This window comes from Halichoerus grypus, chromosome 4 (genome assembly GCF_964656455.1).
Source record: "Halichoerus grypus chromosome 4, mHalGry1.hap1.1, whole genome shotgun sequence".
In the NCBI taxonomy this organism is placed as follows: domain Eukaryota; kingdom Metazoa; phylum Chordata; class Mammalia; order Carnivora; family Phocidae; genus Halichoerus; species Halichoerus grypus.
The window spans coordinates 93,713,484-93,731,258 of NC_135715.1; the positions used below are offsets into that span (position 1 = coordinate 93,713,484).

General features: G+C 36.2%; 1 protein-coding gene across 5 annotated transcripts in view; it reads right to left on the reverse strand.

Annotated features, from left to right (window-relative positions):
• PTPN4 (protein tyrosine phosphatase non-receptor type 4) overlaps positions 1–17,775 on the reverse strand; it is a 229,593-nt gene that overhangs the window by 190,086 nt on the left and 21,732 nt on the right. The window contains exon 1 of one of the 5 annotated variants that reach the window (XM_078070672.1): positions 8,719–8,767. The exons of the other annotated variants lie outside the window; for them this stretch is intronic. The gene's annotated coding sequence lies outside the window, so the exon portion shown is untranslated. Of the gene's footprint in view, positions 1–8,718; positions 8,768–17,775 lie in introns of those variants that run through there. 5 annotated transcript variants of the gene reach the window in all.

The window sequence follows — 17,775 nt, forward strand, 5'->3', positions numbered from 1 at the left end:
CAAAGATATTCTGCCAAAATCAGTCTTCCCCATTTACTGGCACATTTACTTTTGACATTTGCACTTGAACCTAGATTAATGGTTTAATTGAAATTTTTCTTTTTTCTTTTTTTTTGTTTCAATGAAATTTCTATGTAACTCACCAAGATACTTTCATATGAGATTCTTCCACAGTCTTGAAAATTATCTACCTTAAAGATACATACCACTTGACAAATGGCACAATTATGCCAGTGACAACCTAACTGCCCATAAGTGATAAGAAATAAGATAATAAGCCAAATAAGTCTAGTCAGAATTTCCATTACATCTTGAAAACACACTCCTGAAAGGTTATGAGCATCTTAATATATGACATCTGGCTGGCAGGTAAGTGTCTGCTTTTCTCAGAAGAGACACCTTTTCCTAGAGCACTTCAAACTTTTTCTATTCACTTACGAGAGCAAAATGTTCTTTTAGAGATGCTAAGAGAACATAACTGTTTAAAGTCCCAACTGAGCAAAGTATCAAATATTTCTAGGGGGCTCTTCTGATCATCCTCCATGCTACATAGAAACTTCCAAAAAGTCATTGAAGGAGACTATATGAACAAAGAAAAACTATCCATTTTAAAAAACTCTTTAATTACTTTTCTCCTTGATGACTACATAGTCTAGTTTATGTTATCTCACACAACTCTCTAATTGCTTTCTAAGGACAGCTTTATTTATTTATCATGCTTTATTTTTTTTTAAAGTTTATTTATTTATGTATGTAATCTTTACATGGGACTCGAACTCACAATTCCAAGATCAAGAGTCACATGCTCTTCTGACTGAGCCAGCCAGCTGCCCTTTATGCTTTAAATATTATAATTTTATTGTGAATATTATTTACAAAGTGAAGTGCAAACAGCACTTCTCAGTATTTTGAAAATTAATTATTAACATTAAGCAAATACTGTATTGGGTATTACTTCCATTTCTGGCAAAAACAAACAACACTCAGTAGCCTTTCCACAGATATGCAGTTATTTAGAAAACTGAGTCACATGTTTTTAGGGACTACCCAAATCTACTCTTGGACAACATACTTAAACATATCCTGAAAGTAACCCATCTACTGGTTCCATGTTTACACAGGTTTAGTAGATTATAAGTAAGGTTAAAAGCCACTGTTCTTTACAGACCAGAAAAACCTAAATTTGGCTACCCTAAGTAGGAAATATTCAAACAAAAAGCACTCATAATAAGACAGTAGAAAATTATAATTAACATATGCAAATGTTCTTATAATAGAACAAAATGTACCTACCCTCTATCCTCACAATCTCATATTCCTTATATTTATGTTCATGAATAAAATTTTTTTCAGATTTATATGTTTTAATTTTTTATTTTTAAAGATTTATTTTTTATTTATTTTAGAGAGAGAGCGAGCAAGCACGCAAGTGGAGGGAGGGACAGAGAGAGAGGGAGAGAATCTCAAGCAGACACCCCACAGAGCACACAGCCCAACTTGGGGCTCAATCTCACAACCTTGAGAACACGATCTGAGCGGAAATCTAGAGTCGGAAGCTTAACCAACTGAGCCACCCGGGCGCCTTTTTAAATTACACAACAAAGCTTTATATACAACCTCAAGTAGCTTTTAATACCAACATGTTCTTCTCAACCTCAAGTCACTAACAATAATGGGCAGAAAGTATTTAAGATAACGTTAACTTTAAAAGGATAAATCTGCATTGCTAAGACCAACTACAGAAATGCACTATCTATTCTAAGTATTCAACACTCTTAAATGTGGATTTTCACAAGATGTTGGCCTCCCATAACTTACAATAAAACCTTACTAGTTTACACACTACTAATTAAGAGCTTTAAATAACTTTATTTGATTATTTGATGTTATGCTCTAACCTTTGAGAAAAAATTCATTAATAGTAATCTTTAAATTTTTAAAAATATTTCTTGAAGAGAACTTTCTTCAAAGAAGACATACAGATGGCCAAGAGACACATGAAAAGATGCTCATCATCACTTACCATAAAAGAAATGCAAATCAAAACTACAATGAGATATCACCACACATCTGTCAGTGGCTAAGATCAACAACACAAGGAACAACAGGTATTGGTGAGAATGTGGAGAAAAAGGAACACTCATACACTGTTAGTGGGAATGCAAACTGTTGTAGCCACTGTGGAAAACAGTATGGAGGTTCCTCAAAAAGTTAAAAATACAACTGGCCTACAATCCAGAATCACACTACTGGGTATTTACCCAAAGAATAGAAAAACACTAAATCAAAGGGATATATGCACCCCTATGCTTATAGGAGCATTACTTATACTAGCCAAATTATGGAAGTAGCTCAGGTGTCCATAGATTGATGAATGGATGAAGAAGAGGTAACACACACACACACACACACACACACACACACACACACACACAGAGGAATATTACTCAGCCATAAAAAAATGAAATCTTGCCATTTGCAACATGGATGAAGCTAGAGTATAATCTTAAGCAAAATAAGTCAGAGAAAAGACAAATACTATATGATTTCACTCATATGTGTAATTTAAGAAACAAAACAAATGAGCAAAGGGAAAAAAAGAGACAAACCAAGAAACAGACTCTTAATTACAGAGAACAAAGTGATGATTATCAGAGGGGAGTTACGTGAGGAGATGGGCGAAATAGGTGATGGGGATTAAGGAGTGCACTTGCTATGATGAGCACTGGGTGATGTATGGAATTGTTAAATCACTATTTTGTACACCTGAAACTAATTTACACTGTATGTTAACTAACTGGAATTAAAATAAAAACTTAATAAAAAAAATATTTCTTGAAGGAAAAAAAAACCTTAAAAGAACAGACTGAGTTTTATATACATGTACCTGAAAAATATCCTTCCCATTAAAAAACGTTAGGAATAATTTTTTTTAAATAAACAGTATTTTATTTTTTTAAAGTAATCTCTCTGCCCAATGAGGGGCTCAAACTCCCAGCCCTGAGATCAAAAGTTGCATGTTCTACCAACAGTGTGTGCCATGCAAGTACCCCAGAAATAATTTCTAAGCAGATTACCAGTAGATTCAGTCATATGTTCATTCAATCATTCAGCAAATATTTGTTAAATTGTGCCAGGCACTGACGCAGGCCCTTGGCATACATCAATGGGGGGAAAAATCAAATCCCTATTCTTATAGAACTTACATTCTAGCATAAAATATTTTATTTGTGTAGCCCTCCTGCAAGCATCCTTCATAAGAAGCCATAAATGCCAAGGAGGCAGAGACTGGTTCTAACATAATTAACATTGTATCTCCCTCCATAACCTTCAATCCCATACCTTATAGGATGCTGGGCAGTGAATAAGTATTCCTTAAAGTGACCAAATGAAAAGTATAAGAAATTAAGTATATATTCTGCGCTATTCTGATCTTGTACATCTTAGAATCTTAGGTCTGAAATACTTAGCTTAGAATCTCAACACTGTTCCCACTACTCAGTTTCTTTAGTATTGAGTTAACTTTCTTGGGTGACTTATACTTAAAGACTTCAGACCTAAAGCATAAATGAACTGTCTGATCAGCTCTTGAGACTTCTCCATAAAATGGTATCTTCAGGTACAAGATTTAGTTACTAATATACTAAATATATTCACACTTCTTGCCACATTTACTTTCATTTCATAAAGCAATAATTCTGTTTGATTTCTGGAGAATTTTATTACTTGAAAATTCCAACTTTGTGAAAAAAATACGCTAAACCTTCCACGATGTTTTAGAAACAGAAGTTCAAACAAAATTCTCCATTACAGCTTTCCTTTTTCATCTGAGAAGTGTTTCAGTAAAATTGATATACATGTATACATAACTGCTTTCAGTGGAAACGAGCCCATCTCTTTAAAAAAAAATAAAAAATAAAAGATTATAGGGGGGGCCTGGGTGTCTCAGTCGTTAAGCGTCTGCCTTTAGCTCGGGTCCTGGGATCGAGCCCCGCTCAGGATCCCTGCTCAGCGTGAAGTCTGCTTCTCCCTCTCCCACTCCCCCTGCTTGTGTTCCCTCTTTCGCTGTCTCTCTGTCAGAAAATAAATAAAATCTTTAAAAAATAATAATAATAAAGTAAAAAAAGATTATGAATTATGATCTACAAAAATGTTGTCTTTTATACCAAATGTACTAATACAAATGTAAACATTGTGAAAGACCTAAACTTATGATAAATCTTTTATGTCTACACACATTAAAAATCTGTACATATTAAGTCAAAAGAGCTGAACATATATGGTGATATTCAAGCTATAAAAATTATGGACACATATAGTTAAGAGACAGAAAAAGCACTTGGGCATACTCACATAATGATTAGTGAATTAAAATTGTGGGATAAAATTGTTTTCTATTCAGAATTCTATTAATGTTAATACAATGTTTTCTGTTCAGCAAAAGTAAGCACATTCTTTCTGACTTTTAACTTCAAAGGACAAAATGGCAAACAGTTTATTTTTCCATCATCATAAATACAGATTAAAGAGTTTAGGCTGTCACAGAAAGAGACAAATGACATGGCTCAGCAGTAGCTAGAAAGTAACAGGAAAGATGAAATGGGTGGTAGAGAATCAAAGGAGGGACAAACAAATCTTCCTTGACCTGATAAAGGACATCTGTGGAAAACACAGTTAACATCATACTTAACACTGAAAAATGGGATGTTTTATGGCTAAAATCAGGAACAAAACAAGGATATCTGGGGTGCCTGGGTGGCTCAGTCAGTTAAGTGGTGGCCTTCAGCTCAGGTCGTGATCTCGGGGTCCTGGAATCGAGCCCCTCATGGGCTACCTACTTGGCAGGCAGTCTGCTTCTCTCTCTCCCTCTGCCCCTCCCCGTGCTCCTACGTTCTCTCCCATCCCCCAACTCTCTCAAATAAATAAATAAAATATTTTTTAAAATTTAAAAACAAAAACAAGGATATATATCAGCTCTCACCACTGCTATTCGGAATTGTACTGGAGGTGTGAGTCAGAGCAATTAGGCAAAAAAATGAAATACAAGTCACTGAGATTAGAAGGGAAGAAAGAAAACTATCAATATTTGCAGATGACATAACCTTCTACATAGAGAATCTGAAGAAATCTACAAAAAAGCTGCTAGAACTAATAAGTGAGTTTATAGCAAAGCAAAATGTAACATCAATATGTAAAAATTAATTGTATTTCCACAAACTAGCAACAACCAAAAGTTATAATTTAAAAACAGTATTATTTATAATAGCACTGAAACTGAAAACTTCAAAACACTGCTGAGAGAAATTAAAGAAGAAAATAGTGAAGAGATATGCTGTGTTCACAGGTTAGATGATCTGTAGATGCAAGGCAATCTCAATAAAAATCACAGCAGGCTTGCTTGTAGAAACTGACAAACCAATTCTAAAATTTATATGAAAATGAGAGACTTGAATAGAAAATGAAAAGATCTGAATTGAAAATAGTTGAGAGGCACCTGAGTGGCTCAGTCAGTTAAGTGTCTGACTCTTGGTTCCGGCTCAGGTCATGATCTCAGGGGTCGTGAGATCAAGCCCAGCATCAGTTTCCACACTCAGTGAGGAGACTGCTTGAGATTCTCTCTCTCATTCTATTTCTGCCCCTCCCCCTGAGAGCACACACGCACACTCCCCAAGATAAATAAATCTTTTTAAAAAAGGGTGAAAACAACTTTGAAAAGAAACACAAAATGGGAAACTAAATCTACTGATTTTAAGACTCATTATAAGCTACAGAAACCAAGACACTGTACTGGGATCAAGATAAAAAGACAGAGGAATGAAACAAAATAGAATACAGAATAAGACTCACACATATATGGACAACTAAATTTTGACAAAGATATACAGGCACACATCATTTATTGTGCTTGGCAGATACTGAGTTTTTAACAAATTGAAGATTTGTGGCAATCCTGCATCCAGCAAGTTTATGGTACCGCTCTTCTAACAGCATTTGCTCACTTCATGTCTCTGTGTCACATTTGGTTAATTCTCTCAATATTTCACATTTTTCTTTATTATATTTGTTGTAATGATCTGTGAGCAGTAATTACAACTCATTGAAAGCTCAGTAATAACTCCCAGCATTTTTTAGCAATGAAGTATTTTTTAATTATGTATTTTTTTAAAAGATTTTATTTATTTATTTGACAGAGAGAGAGACACAGTGAGAGAGCAAACACAAGCAGGGGGTATGGGGGAGGGAGAAGCAGGCTTCCTGCCGAGCAGGGAGCCCGATGCGGGGCTCGATCCCAGGAGCCTGGGATCATGACCTGAGCCGAAGGCAGATGCTTAACAACTGAGCCACCCAGGCGCATCTAATTATGTAGTTTTTAAAAATATTTTATTTATGAGAGAGAAAGAGAGAGAATACAAGCAGAGGGAGGGGCAGAGAGAGAGTGAGGGAAAAGTAGACTTCCTGCTGAGCAGGGAGCCCGACGTGGGGCTTGATCCCAGGAGTTTGGGATCATGACCTGAGCCAAAGGCAGATACTTAACCAACTAAGCCACCCAGGCACCCCAAGATATCTTTTTTCTTTTTTTAGAAATAATGTTACTGTACACTTAATAGACCACAGCATAGTGTAAACATAATTTTAATATGCACTAGGAAACCAAAAAATTCATTTGATTTGCTTTATTGCAATATTTGCTTTATTGTGGTGGTCTGGAATGGAACCCACAATATCTCTGAGGTATGCCTGCAAAAATTCCGTAGACAAAGGCTAGTCATTTCAAAAGATGGCTGAAAATATGCAAAAAAAATGCACTTCAATCCATACCTTGAACTGTATGCAAAAATTAACTCAAAATGGATCAAAGATCTCTGCAGAACCTAACACAAAAATTCTTAAAGAAAGCACAGAAGAAATCCTCGGTGACCCTAGGTTGGGCAAATATTTCTTTTTTTTTCTTCTTTTTTTTTTTTTAAGATTTTATTTATTTATTTGACAGAGAGAGACACAGCGAGAGAGGGAACACAAGCAGGGGGAGTGGGAGAGGGAGAAACAGGCTTCCTGCGGAGCAGGGAGCCCGATGTGGGGTTCAATCCCAGGACCTTGGGATCATGACCTGAGCCGAAGGCAGCCGCTTAACAACTGAGCCACCCAGGCGCCCCTGGGCAAATATTTTTTAGAAAAACCACCATAAGCATGACTTTTAAAAGAATAAATTGATATTTTCTAATTCACCAAAATTAAAACATCTGCTTTTCAAAAGACACTGTTAAGAGGAATGAAAAGACTAACCGGAGAGTGGGAACATATATCAGATAAAGGAATTGTATCCAGAATATATAAAGAACTCTCAGAACTCAGTATTAAGAAAACAAAACAACCTAATTTAAAGACAAACAAAAGATTTAAAGAGATACTTCATCAAAGTAGATATGCATATTGCAAATAACCACACAAAAAGATGCTCAACATCATTAGACATTAGGCCTGTGCAAACTAAAACCGTAACACAATTTCACTACATATTCATCAGGACAGACACAAAACACAGAACACCAACTGCTGCCAAAGACAAGAGAAAAATGGATTATATAGTGTTACAACACTGGAAAATAGTTTGGCACCTTCTTATAAATGTGAACCTACTCCAACTCTATGAGTATCCAGGTAACAAATGCAAATGTCCATACAAAGACTTGTATTTGTTATAGCTAACCACTGGAAACAAAATAAATGCCTATTAATAGGTAAATGGATTTACTGACACGTGGTACGTGTTTATTCACCTGTGGTATTTTAATAAAGTGGAATACTAGTACATAATAAAATAGAAGTACTGATGTACACAACAATATGGACAGGTTTCAAAATAATTATGCTCAAAGAAGCTAGGTCAAAAAAAGAGAGTACATACTATATGATTCCATCCATATAAAATTCTAAAAACCACAAAGTCATCTTTGGTGGCAGACAGCAGAGCAGCAGTTGCCTAGGGTCCAGCAGTATGGTGGAAGGGATTATAGTAGGGCACAAGGACACTTGGGAGTAATGAGTATGATCATTATACTGAGTGTGGTGATGGTTTTATGGATGTATAAATATGTCAAACTGATCAAATACTATACTTTAAATATATATACAGTTTATACTATTTTACTTGAATAAAACTGCTAAAAACATACAGTCAAACCACTTAAGAGGCAAAATATGTAGAGAATTTTGACATTCTGATTCATAATCTCCTGATTATATAACAAAATTTAATTTAACAATGCACATTTGGACCAGTTTTCTTCATCATGTTAACATGGCTGATTTCTTCTAATAGTGGCAAATGCTGATAATGCAAATTAAAATTTTTAATATTCAGTTTAGATGTCACAACAATTCAGATACAGAGATCGTTCTATACGCTACAACCTTAAGACCTGTTATTAAGAAAATAAAGATGACGGAGCACCTGGGTGGCTCAGTTGGTTAAGTGTCTGCCTTTGGCTCAGGTCATGATCCCAGAGTTCTGGGATCAAGCCCTGCATTGGGCTGTCTGCTCGGTAGGGAGCCTGCTTCTCCCTCTCCCTCTGCCACTCCCCCCGCTTATGCTCTCTCTCTCTCTCTCAAATAAGTAAATCTCTAGAAAAGAAAGATGATCACTAGATGTTTATTCTCTTTAACCTATTTCTGCCTCATTTCCTTTATCTACAAAAATGTCAAAGTAATAGCACTCACCTTAAACAGTTATTTTAGGGACCATGATATAACACAGGTGGTACGCTCTAAGCTGAAATACAAAATGACTCATCTTTAAGTGGTTAATTTACTCCCAAAGAATAATTTATATAATTATATTAAATGGTTCTACAAAGGATAGCCCAAATATAAAGGAAACAACTTTTTGTTTTCAATTCAGAAATTCTGTGAAATAAAAAGGCACAGCTTAAAACTAGATCTCAATTTTCATAATCATAAATCAAACCTTCTATGAATGTCATAATTTATGCTTGCAGGAACAAAATGTCACTGAAAATAAAATATATTTATATGATCAAAGCAACAAAGGGAAAATTAACTTGGAAACTAGTCCATGGTTCTTTTTTTTTTTTTTTTTTTTTAAGATTTTGTTTATTTATTTTTTTTTTTTTAAAGATTTTATTTATTTATTTTGACAGAGAGAGACACAGCGAGAGAGGGAACACAAGCGGGGGAGTGGGAGAGGGAGAAGCAGGCTTCCTGCCGAGCAGGGAGCCCGATGTGGGGCTCGATCCCAGGACCTGGGGACCATGACCTGAGCCGAAGGCAGACGCTTAACGACTGAGCCACCCAGGCGCCCCAAGATTTTGTTTATTTGACAGAGAGAGAGATAGCGAGAGCAGGAACACAAGCAGGGGGAGTGGGAGAGGGAGAAGCAGGCTTCCCGCCGAGCAGGAAGCCCGATGTGGGACTCGATCCCAGGACCCTGGGATCATGACCTGAGCCGAAGGCAGACGCTTAACGACTGAGCCACCCAGGCGCCCCACTAGTCCATGGTTCTTAAAGTATCAGTTTCTAGAAAAGATGAACATGTTTCATGTTAATATTTCATAAACTTTACTTATATCGGCCCTGGTTACACTATTTGCTACATAAAAATGTTCATCCAATTAAGAAAGCAGTGAATTGGGTTCAGACTTACATTAAGTATAAACCAGAGCATGGAAAAATCTTGGGTATCAATTAATTGAAAGTAATTAAATTTAACTACCTTTTGTTGGATTCAAATTTCTGTATTTCCACCCATCTGATGTTTTCAAAGTAGTTAACTATCTTTTAAAAGTAACCTTCTAATTAAAAAAAGAAAAAAAATGGAGGAAGCACTTCCAGAATGGCAGAGTAAACACCTCTGAAAATCCACTCCTTCACAAAAGCAGAAAGAATACTGGAAAACTCTTGGTTTCGGCTCAGGTCGTGAGATGGAGCCCCATGTTGGGCTCCCGTGGAGTCTACTTAAGACTCTCTCTCCCTCTGTCCTTCCCCCACTCTCACACTCTCTCTCTCAAATAAATAAATCTTTTAAAAAAGAATTCTGTAGTTAAAAGTAAAATGATTGAAATAAAAAATTCAATAAAAGAGCTCAACAGAAGACTTGAGCTAATACAAAAAAGAATTAGTAAACTTGAAAATAAGTCAGTTGAGAATATCCAGTTTGAGGACCAGAAGGAATAAAGAATGAAGAAAAATAAAGAGCCTGAGACCTGAGAGAGACACCATCAAGTATACCAACATATTCATAATGGAAGTCTCAGAAACAGTCAACTAAAAAGGGGGCAGAGAAAATATTTGAAGAAATAATGGCAGATAAATCCCCAAACTTGATGTTTAAAATTTAATCTACACATCAAAAAAACCAAATGACTTCCAAAAAAGATAAACTCAACCAGATCCTAGACACATCATAGTCAAACTATTAAAACACAAAGAAAAAGAAAATCTTGAAAGTAGCAAGAGAAAAGTGATTCATCACCTACAAGTGATCTTTAGTAACATTAACAGACAATACCTAATCAGGAAACAGGTAGGTCAGAGGGCAGTAAATGACACATTCAAAATACTAATAGAAAAAGACTATCAACAAGATTTCAATATGTGGCAAAACAATACTTCAAAAATTAAGAATTAAAGATTATTCCAAAGAAACAGAAACTAAAAGAATTTGTAACCACATCTGTCCTAGACAAAAACACTAAAAGATGAAATGAAAGAACATTTAGAGAGTAACTAAAATCCACAGGAAGAAATGAAAACCACCAGTAAGGGTAACTACATGGCTAAACATAAACAACACAAAAAATGTTTTGTATTTTTAACTTTTTTTCTCCTGATTTAACAGACAATTGCATACAGCAATACTTAAAGTGTGTTGATTGGATTATACTCTTTATTTTTTTTTTTTTTAAAGATTTTATTTATTTATTTGAGAGAGAGAGAGAATGAGAGAGAGCACATGAGAGGGGGGAGGGTCAGAGGGAGAAGCAGACTCCCTGCCGAGCAGGGAGCCTGATGCGGGACTCGATCCAGGGACTCCAGGATCATGACCTGAGCCGAAGGCAGTCGCTTAACCAACTGAGCCACCCAGGTGCCCTGGATTATACTCTTTAAAGATGTAATCTGAATGACAAAACATCAAAAGAGAAGGGAAGCTGAGCTATATAGGAGCAAAATTCCTATATACTATTTAAATTAAGCTGCTATTATCCCCAACTAAACAGTTTTAAGTAAATCCCCAGGGAAACCATTAAGAAAGAAACTCGACATAATATAGTAAAACAAACAACAAAATTAAAATGACAGGTTAGAAAATACTCCAAAGAAGGCTATAATAAGGAATAGAGGGAGAAAGGGACAAAAGACTAAGAAAACTAGTAAAACAGCACTACCCTATCAATAACATTAAATGTAAATGAAATAAACACTCAAATCAAATGGTAAAGATTCACACAATAGATCTTTTGTTAAGCCCTGCTCCAAAAGACACAGTTCAGATTCAAAGACACAAACTAAATGTGAAAGTATGTAAAAAGATATACCAGAAAAACAGTAACCACAACAGAGCTCGTGTAACTGTACTAATATAAGACTGGTTGAAACTAATAAACAAATTTAACAAAGTTGCAGGATATAAACTCAACCTGCAATTGGGTTTCTATACCTTGACAATGAATGATCCAAAAAGAAAATGAAGAAAACAGGGGTGCCCAGGTGGCTCAGTAGGTTGGGCAACTGCATTCAGCTCAGGTCATGATCCCGGAGTCCCAGGATCGAGCCCCGCATCTGGCTCCTGCTCAGTGGGGAGTCTGCTTCTCCCTCTGCCCCTCACCCCACTCGTGCGTTCTCCCTCTCTCTCTCAAATAAATAAATAAAATCTAAAAAAAAAAAAAAAAAAAAAAGAGTAGGGGTGCCTGGGTGGCTCCGTCGTTGGGCCCAGGGTCCTGGGATCGAGCCCTGCATCGGGCTCACTGCTAGGCAGGAAACCTGCTTCTCCCTCTCCCACTCCCCCTGCTTGTGTTCCCTCTCCCGCTGTGTCTCTCTGTCAAACAAATGAATAAAAACTTAAAAAAAATAATTAAATTAAATTAAAAAGTAAATGAAGAAAACAAATCTTAGTACAATAACATCAAAATTAATAAAGTACTTAGAAATAAATTAGACTAAGGAGGCAAAAGACTTGTATACCAAAAATGACAAAACACTGAGGCAAAGAAATTAAAGAAGATACAGATGGAAATCCTCTGTTCATGGACTAGAAGACAATACTACTAAGATGTCAAAACTACCCTAAGCAATCTACAGATTTAATGTAAAATTATCAAGACACCATTGGCATCTTTTATAGAAACAGAAAAATCCATCCTAAAACTCATATGGAATCTCAAAGGACTCTGAATAGCCAAAACAAATCTTGGAAAGAAGAACAAAGTTAGAGATGTCATATTTCCTCAATTCAAAACTTATTACAAAGCTACAGTAACCAAACAATTAGTACTGACATAAAGACCAAGGCCATAGAATGGAGAGCCCAAAAAAAACCCCTGCATACATGTTCGTGATTTTCTATAAGGGTGCCAAGACCATTCAATGTGGAAAGGACAGTATTTTCCCAAACAGTGATGGGAAAAATGGGTATCTACATGCAAAGGGAGGAAACTGGGCGAATCAGCACATAAAACGTTGCTCAATATCACTGTTAAGGGAACTGCATATTAAATTCACAATGAGATATCACATCACATCCATTAAGATGGCTACGGTCAAAAACAAACCAAAGAAACCCCAGAAAATAACAAGGATGGGGAGATCCTTCTGGAAGCCTTGAAAAGAACAAACTTAGAGGGGTCACACTTCCTCAATTCAAAACTTACTACAAAGCTACAGTAATCAAAACAATGTACTGTTGGTAGAGTAAAATGGTGTGCTGCTATGGAAAACAGTATGTGGTTCCTCAAAAAACTAAAAATAGAATGATCACACGATCTGATAATTCCACTTCTGGGTATATAACCAAAAGAACTGAAAACTAGGTCTGGAAGAGATATTTATACCCCCAAGTTCACAACAGCTTTATTCGCAATGGCAAAGGTGGAAGGAAACAAGACAAGTGTCCATCAGTGGATGAATGGGTAAACAAATATGATATATCCATACAATGGAATATTATTTAGTGTTAAAAAGGAAATTCTGACACTTGCTACCTTGTGGGTGAACCTTGAAGACTTCATGCAAAGTGAAATAAGCCAGTCATAAACTAGCAGATACTGGTTGATTCCACTTAACAAGGTAACTACAGTAGTCAAATTCATAGACAGAAAGTAGAATGGCGGTTTCCAAGGACTAGTAGGAAGGAATGAAGAGTTGTTTAATGTGTACAGTTTTTCAGTTTTGAAATCTGAAAAGCATTTTGGAAATGGATGACAGTAATGGTTCCACAATAATATGAACAGACTTAACACCACTAGACTATATACTTAAAAATAGTTAAGATGATAAATTTTGTGATACATATTTTACACAATTAAAAATAATGTTTAACAAACTTACAGTTATATGAAGAGGTGATCTAAGTTTCTCTAGTCAACAAATGTTATTTAAGAGGTGTGACAGGCCATTAATTAGTGAAAATATTATATTTTTGAATTTCATGAAATTTGTGTTATGTCAGCTTTTCATCATCTGTGATCTCTTTTCTTAATCTAAATAAATACGTTCAATTGGCATTCTTACTCCACCATTTAAAAAAAAAAAAAAAAAAGAGGGGCGCCTGGGTGGTTCAGTCGTTAAGCGTCTGCCTTCGGCTCAGGTCATGATCCCGGGGTCCCGGGATCGAGCCTGCATGGGGCTTCCTGCTGAATTAATCAAAATTAATAAAATACTTAGAAATAAATTAGACTAAGGAGGCAAAAGACTTGTATACCAAAAATATACTGAGCTGAGCTGAGCAGGAAGCCCTCTCCCACTCCCCCTGTTCACAACAGCTTTATTCGCAATGGCAAAGGCGGAAGGAAACAAGACAAGTGTCCATCAGTGGATGAATGGGTAAACAAATATGATATATCCATACAATGGAATATTATTTAGTGTTAAAAAGGAAATTCTGACACTTGCTACCTTGTGGGTGAACCTTGAAGACTTCATGCAAAGTGAAGGAAACTGGGCGGCTTCTCCCTCTCCCACTCTCCCTGCTTGTGTTCCCTCTCTCACTGTGTCTCTCTCTGTCAAATAAATAAAATCTTTAAAAAAAAAAAAAAAAGATTATGCATCTACTTTTAGGAGTCCTGGCAAACTTTGAAAAGGAAAGTGAAGAGTAATATAAGGCCCAACAAGTTAATTTGGGGGAAAAAAGGAGATCCTAAATTTTCTCATGAGTTCATGTAAATAAAAGTACAATAACAAAAGGGTGAAAATTAAAACAAGCCGAACTAAACCTATATTGTGCTTAATATATCAGATTCATTCCAAATATAAATTTATGTTGCATAAAGAAATATTGAAAAAATTCAACAGTTAATCTAATATTGTATTGCCTCTAGGGGTATGCTATTTTTAAAACTTTAGTATCTAAAATTTCTAATATTAGTTTTTAGCACCAGTAATTTTTTTACTTATCATCACATATGCTGGGCTTTAAAACTAGACATGCAGAAAACACACACCATCCTAGGAGCTCATACCCAATGCTCTCAACCTATTTTTATGTGGTACCTAAAGAGATACTAACTTTATTTCTACAGATGAAGAAACAGGCTTATCAAGATTATACAATCTCAATGTTACACTGCTAGAAAGTACAAGACCTACTGTGCCAGATGCCAGTGACTACAATCATTCTATTATACCTCAAAGATCCATTTGTTTACTTAATCAAATATTTATTAAGCACCCACTATGTTCCAGGCACCATGCTAAAAACTGAGGATTAGAGCTCAAATATTACCTGAGAGTAGAAATTACTTGAAAAATAATTTGTAATTTTTTAAGTGCTATATAAATGTCAGACGATACTACTCCTAGTAGTAGTATTACTATTAGTAGTAATAAAAAGATCTTGAATATTAACAATACTACTATTTAAGCATTCAAGTCTACCAAATGTGTATTTTCCTTTATAAGATTGAAGGTCCTTAAAGGCAGAAGTCCTGTTTACCTCTGTATTTCTCTCAGCACCTAGGACTGAACTTTGTACTCCGTAGTATTCAAAAAGTATGTGTTAATTATACAGAAGCACGAGTATGCTTGGGCCTCTCTTTCCCTTGCTCTCTTTCCACACTAGGTTCTAGAACACTAGTAGCCAGATTTTTTGCCCAGGCAAGACACTGGGAATCCCTTTCGGAAAACTATCCACCAGGTCAGGAAAAAGACATAAATCCTAGAGTCTACAGGCCAACAAACCACCAAATACACACAAACTCATGCACTAAGAGTTTCCTATCAGGCTTTTGGAGTCTCTCTTAATATAAAAAGGATGATTTAAACTTTGGAGAAAGAAAGATTTAAATGACCATCAAAACCTAGCTGGAGTCGTTACGGAGGATAAGGCTAAACTAACCCACCAATGCACCATACTATGTCTATCACATTAAGTTATAAGAAGGTATCCCTCAAATATGTATGCATTAAACTAGGATTTTTTTTTTTTTAATAAAAGTGCCAAATAGAATTGTCACCTAGGACTAGGTCAGTGATGCTTCTCAATCAAAGCTGTCTTTGTAGACAGCTTGGTGAAGAGCCAGTTTTTTTCAATTTCCAATCCATCACGGATTGTGGCAGATTGTATTTTCCAAAAACGACAGCAACAATATTTCTAGAACTTTACCACTTCGTCAAGAGGTGGAGTCTATGTCCCCTACCCCACTAGTCTGAAAACACCTCTGTGGCTGCCTCAATGAATAACAGTACAGCAGAAAAGACATACTGATTACTGAGACCAGGTCATAAAAGGGCACAGAGTTTTCACCTTTGTCTAAGGACATGTGCCCTGTAAACCTAGCCACCAATATCTGAGGAAGCCGAGGCCACATGTGGAAAGGAAGCCAGGCCCCCAACTCTCAGACCTGGCAGAGCTCCCAGCTGACAACCCCAACTTGCCAGCTAAGCAAGTGCACCAACTTCAGTCAAGCCACCGCAGCTGCCTCTGCATAGAGCAGAGACAAGTCTTCCCTGCCAAGCCCTGACCAAATTAGATTTGTGAGCAAAATAAATGACTATTGTTTTAAAATACTAAGTTTTGAGATGGCATGTTTCTCAGCAGTAGGTACCACTAGAACATAGACCAACATAGTCCTTTTGTAAATACAATAAAAGTGACTAGTAGGATTTTTAAAGATACACAAAATATAAGCTCCAATGTTTTCTTATTAGATTTAACAGAAATCAAATTCTCTGTCAATTATTATGACACTTACTCTCAGTTACAAGGCCATGGACCAATCCACAGTCACTTAAGTAGCACTGCTCTAAATTATGTTAAGGGAAAAGAAGCATAATTTAACTAGAATGATGGTAAAATAGGTAAGAAATATGGCAAGGAAAGAAAGTGCTCAAGTAAGTATTTAAAAGCTTTGCAATCCATTATACTACATCAATTTCCCTAAGAATAACTTGGTGTCCTGATTAAATACCAGGGAGGTAGATGGATCAGTCTATCAAAATGGGAGTTTTTATACTTCAGAATACTACATCTAGCCCTCCCTTACTTTGATATCATACTCACATGAAAGCTTCTGAGCTCTCATTTTCCCTCTCCCTTCCTCCCTGTCTTGCACATACACACACAACAAATATGACAAAATTGTAAAAACTTTTTCCCCAGCTTTACTGAAATATAACATTCTGTAAGTTTAAGGCGTATACCATGATGACTTTATACATGTATATATTGTGAAATGATTACCATGATAAGATTAGTTAATACATGCATCACTTCACATAATTATAATTTTTTGTGTGTGACATGAACATTTAAGATCTACTCTCTTAGCAACTTTCAAGTATATAATACAATACTATTAACTATAATCATCATACTGAATATTAGAACACCCAAACTTATTCATCCTATAACTGGAAGTTTATACTCTTTGACCAACCTCTCCCCATTTCCCCCACCCACTCCCAACCCCTGGGAACCACAACTCTACTTTCTGTTTCTATGACTGGCTTTTTCAAGATTCTGCATATAAGTAAAATCAAAAATTATCTGTTTTTCTTGTCTCACTTATTTCTCTTAGTATAATGCCCTCAAGGTCCATCCATGTTTGTTTTTTTTTTTAAGATTCCATTTATTTATTTATTTATTTATTTATTTATTTATTTATTTAAGAGCGAGAGCGCACATATGCAAGAGAGCACAAGCAGGGTAAGGGGCAGAGGAAGGAGAAGCAGACTCCCTGCTGAGGGGAAGGGGCAGAGTTAGAGGGAGAAGCCAACTCCCTGCTGAGGAGGGAGCCCAGTGTGCAGCTCTATCCCAGGACCCTGGCATCATGCCAAAGGCAGACGCTTAACCAACTGAGCCACCCAGGTGCCCCAAAGTCCACCCATGTTATCACAAACAGCAAGATTACTTTCTTTCTGATGGCTGAATAATATTCCCCCCCAACACACACACACACACACACACACACATCTTCTTTATCCATTCATCCATCCATGGACACTTAGGTTGTTTCCATGTCTTGGATATTGTGAATAATGCTGCAATGAACATGGTAGTACAGGTATCTCTTTGAAATAGTAATTTCATTTCCTTCAGATAGGTAA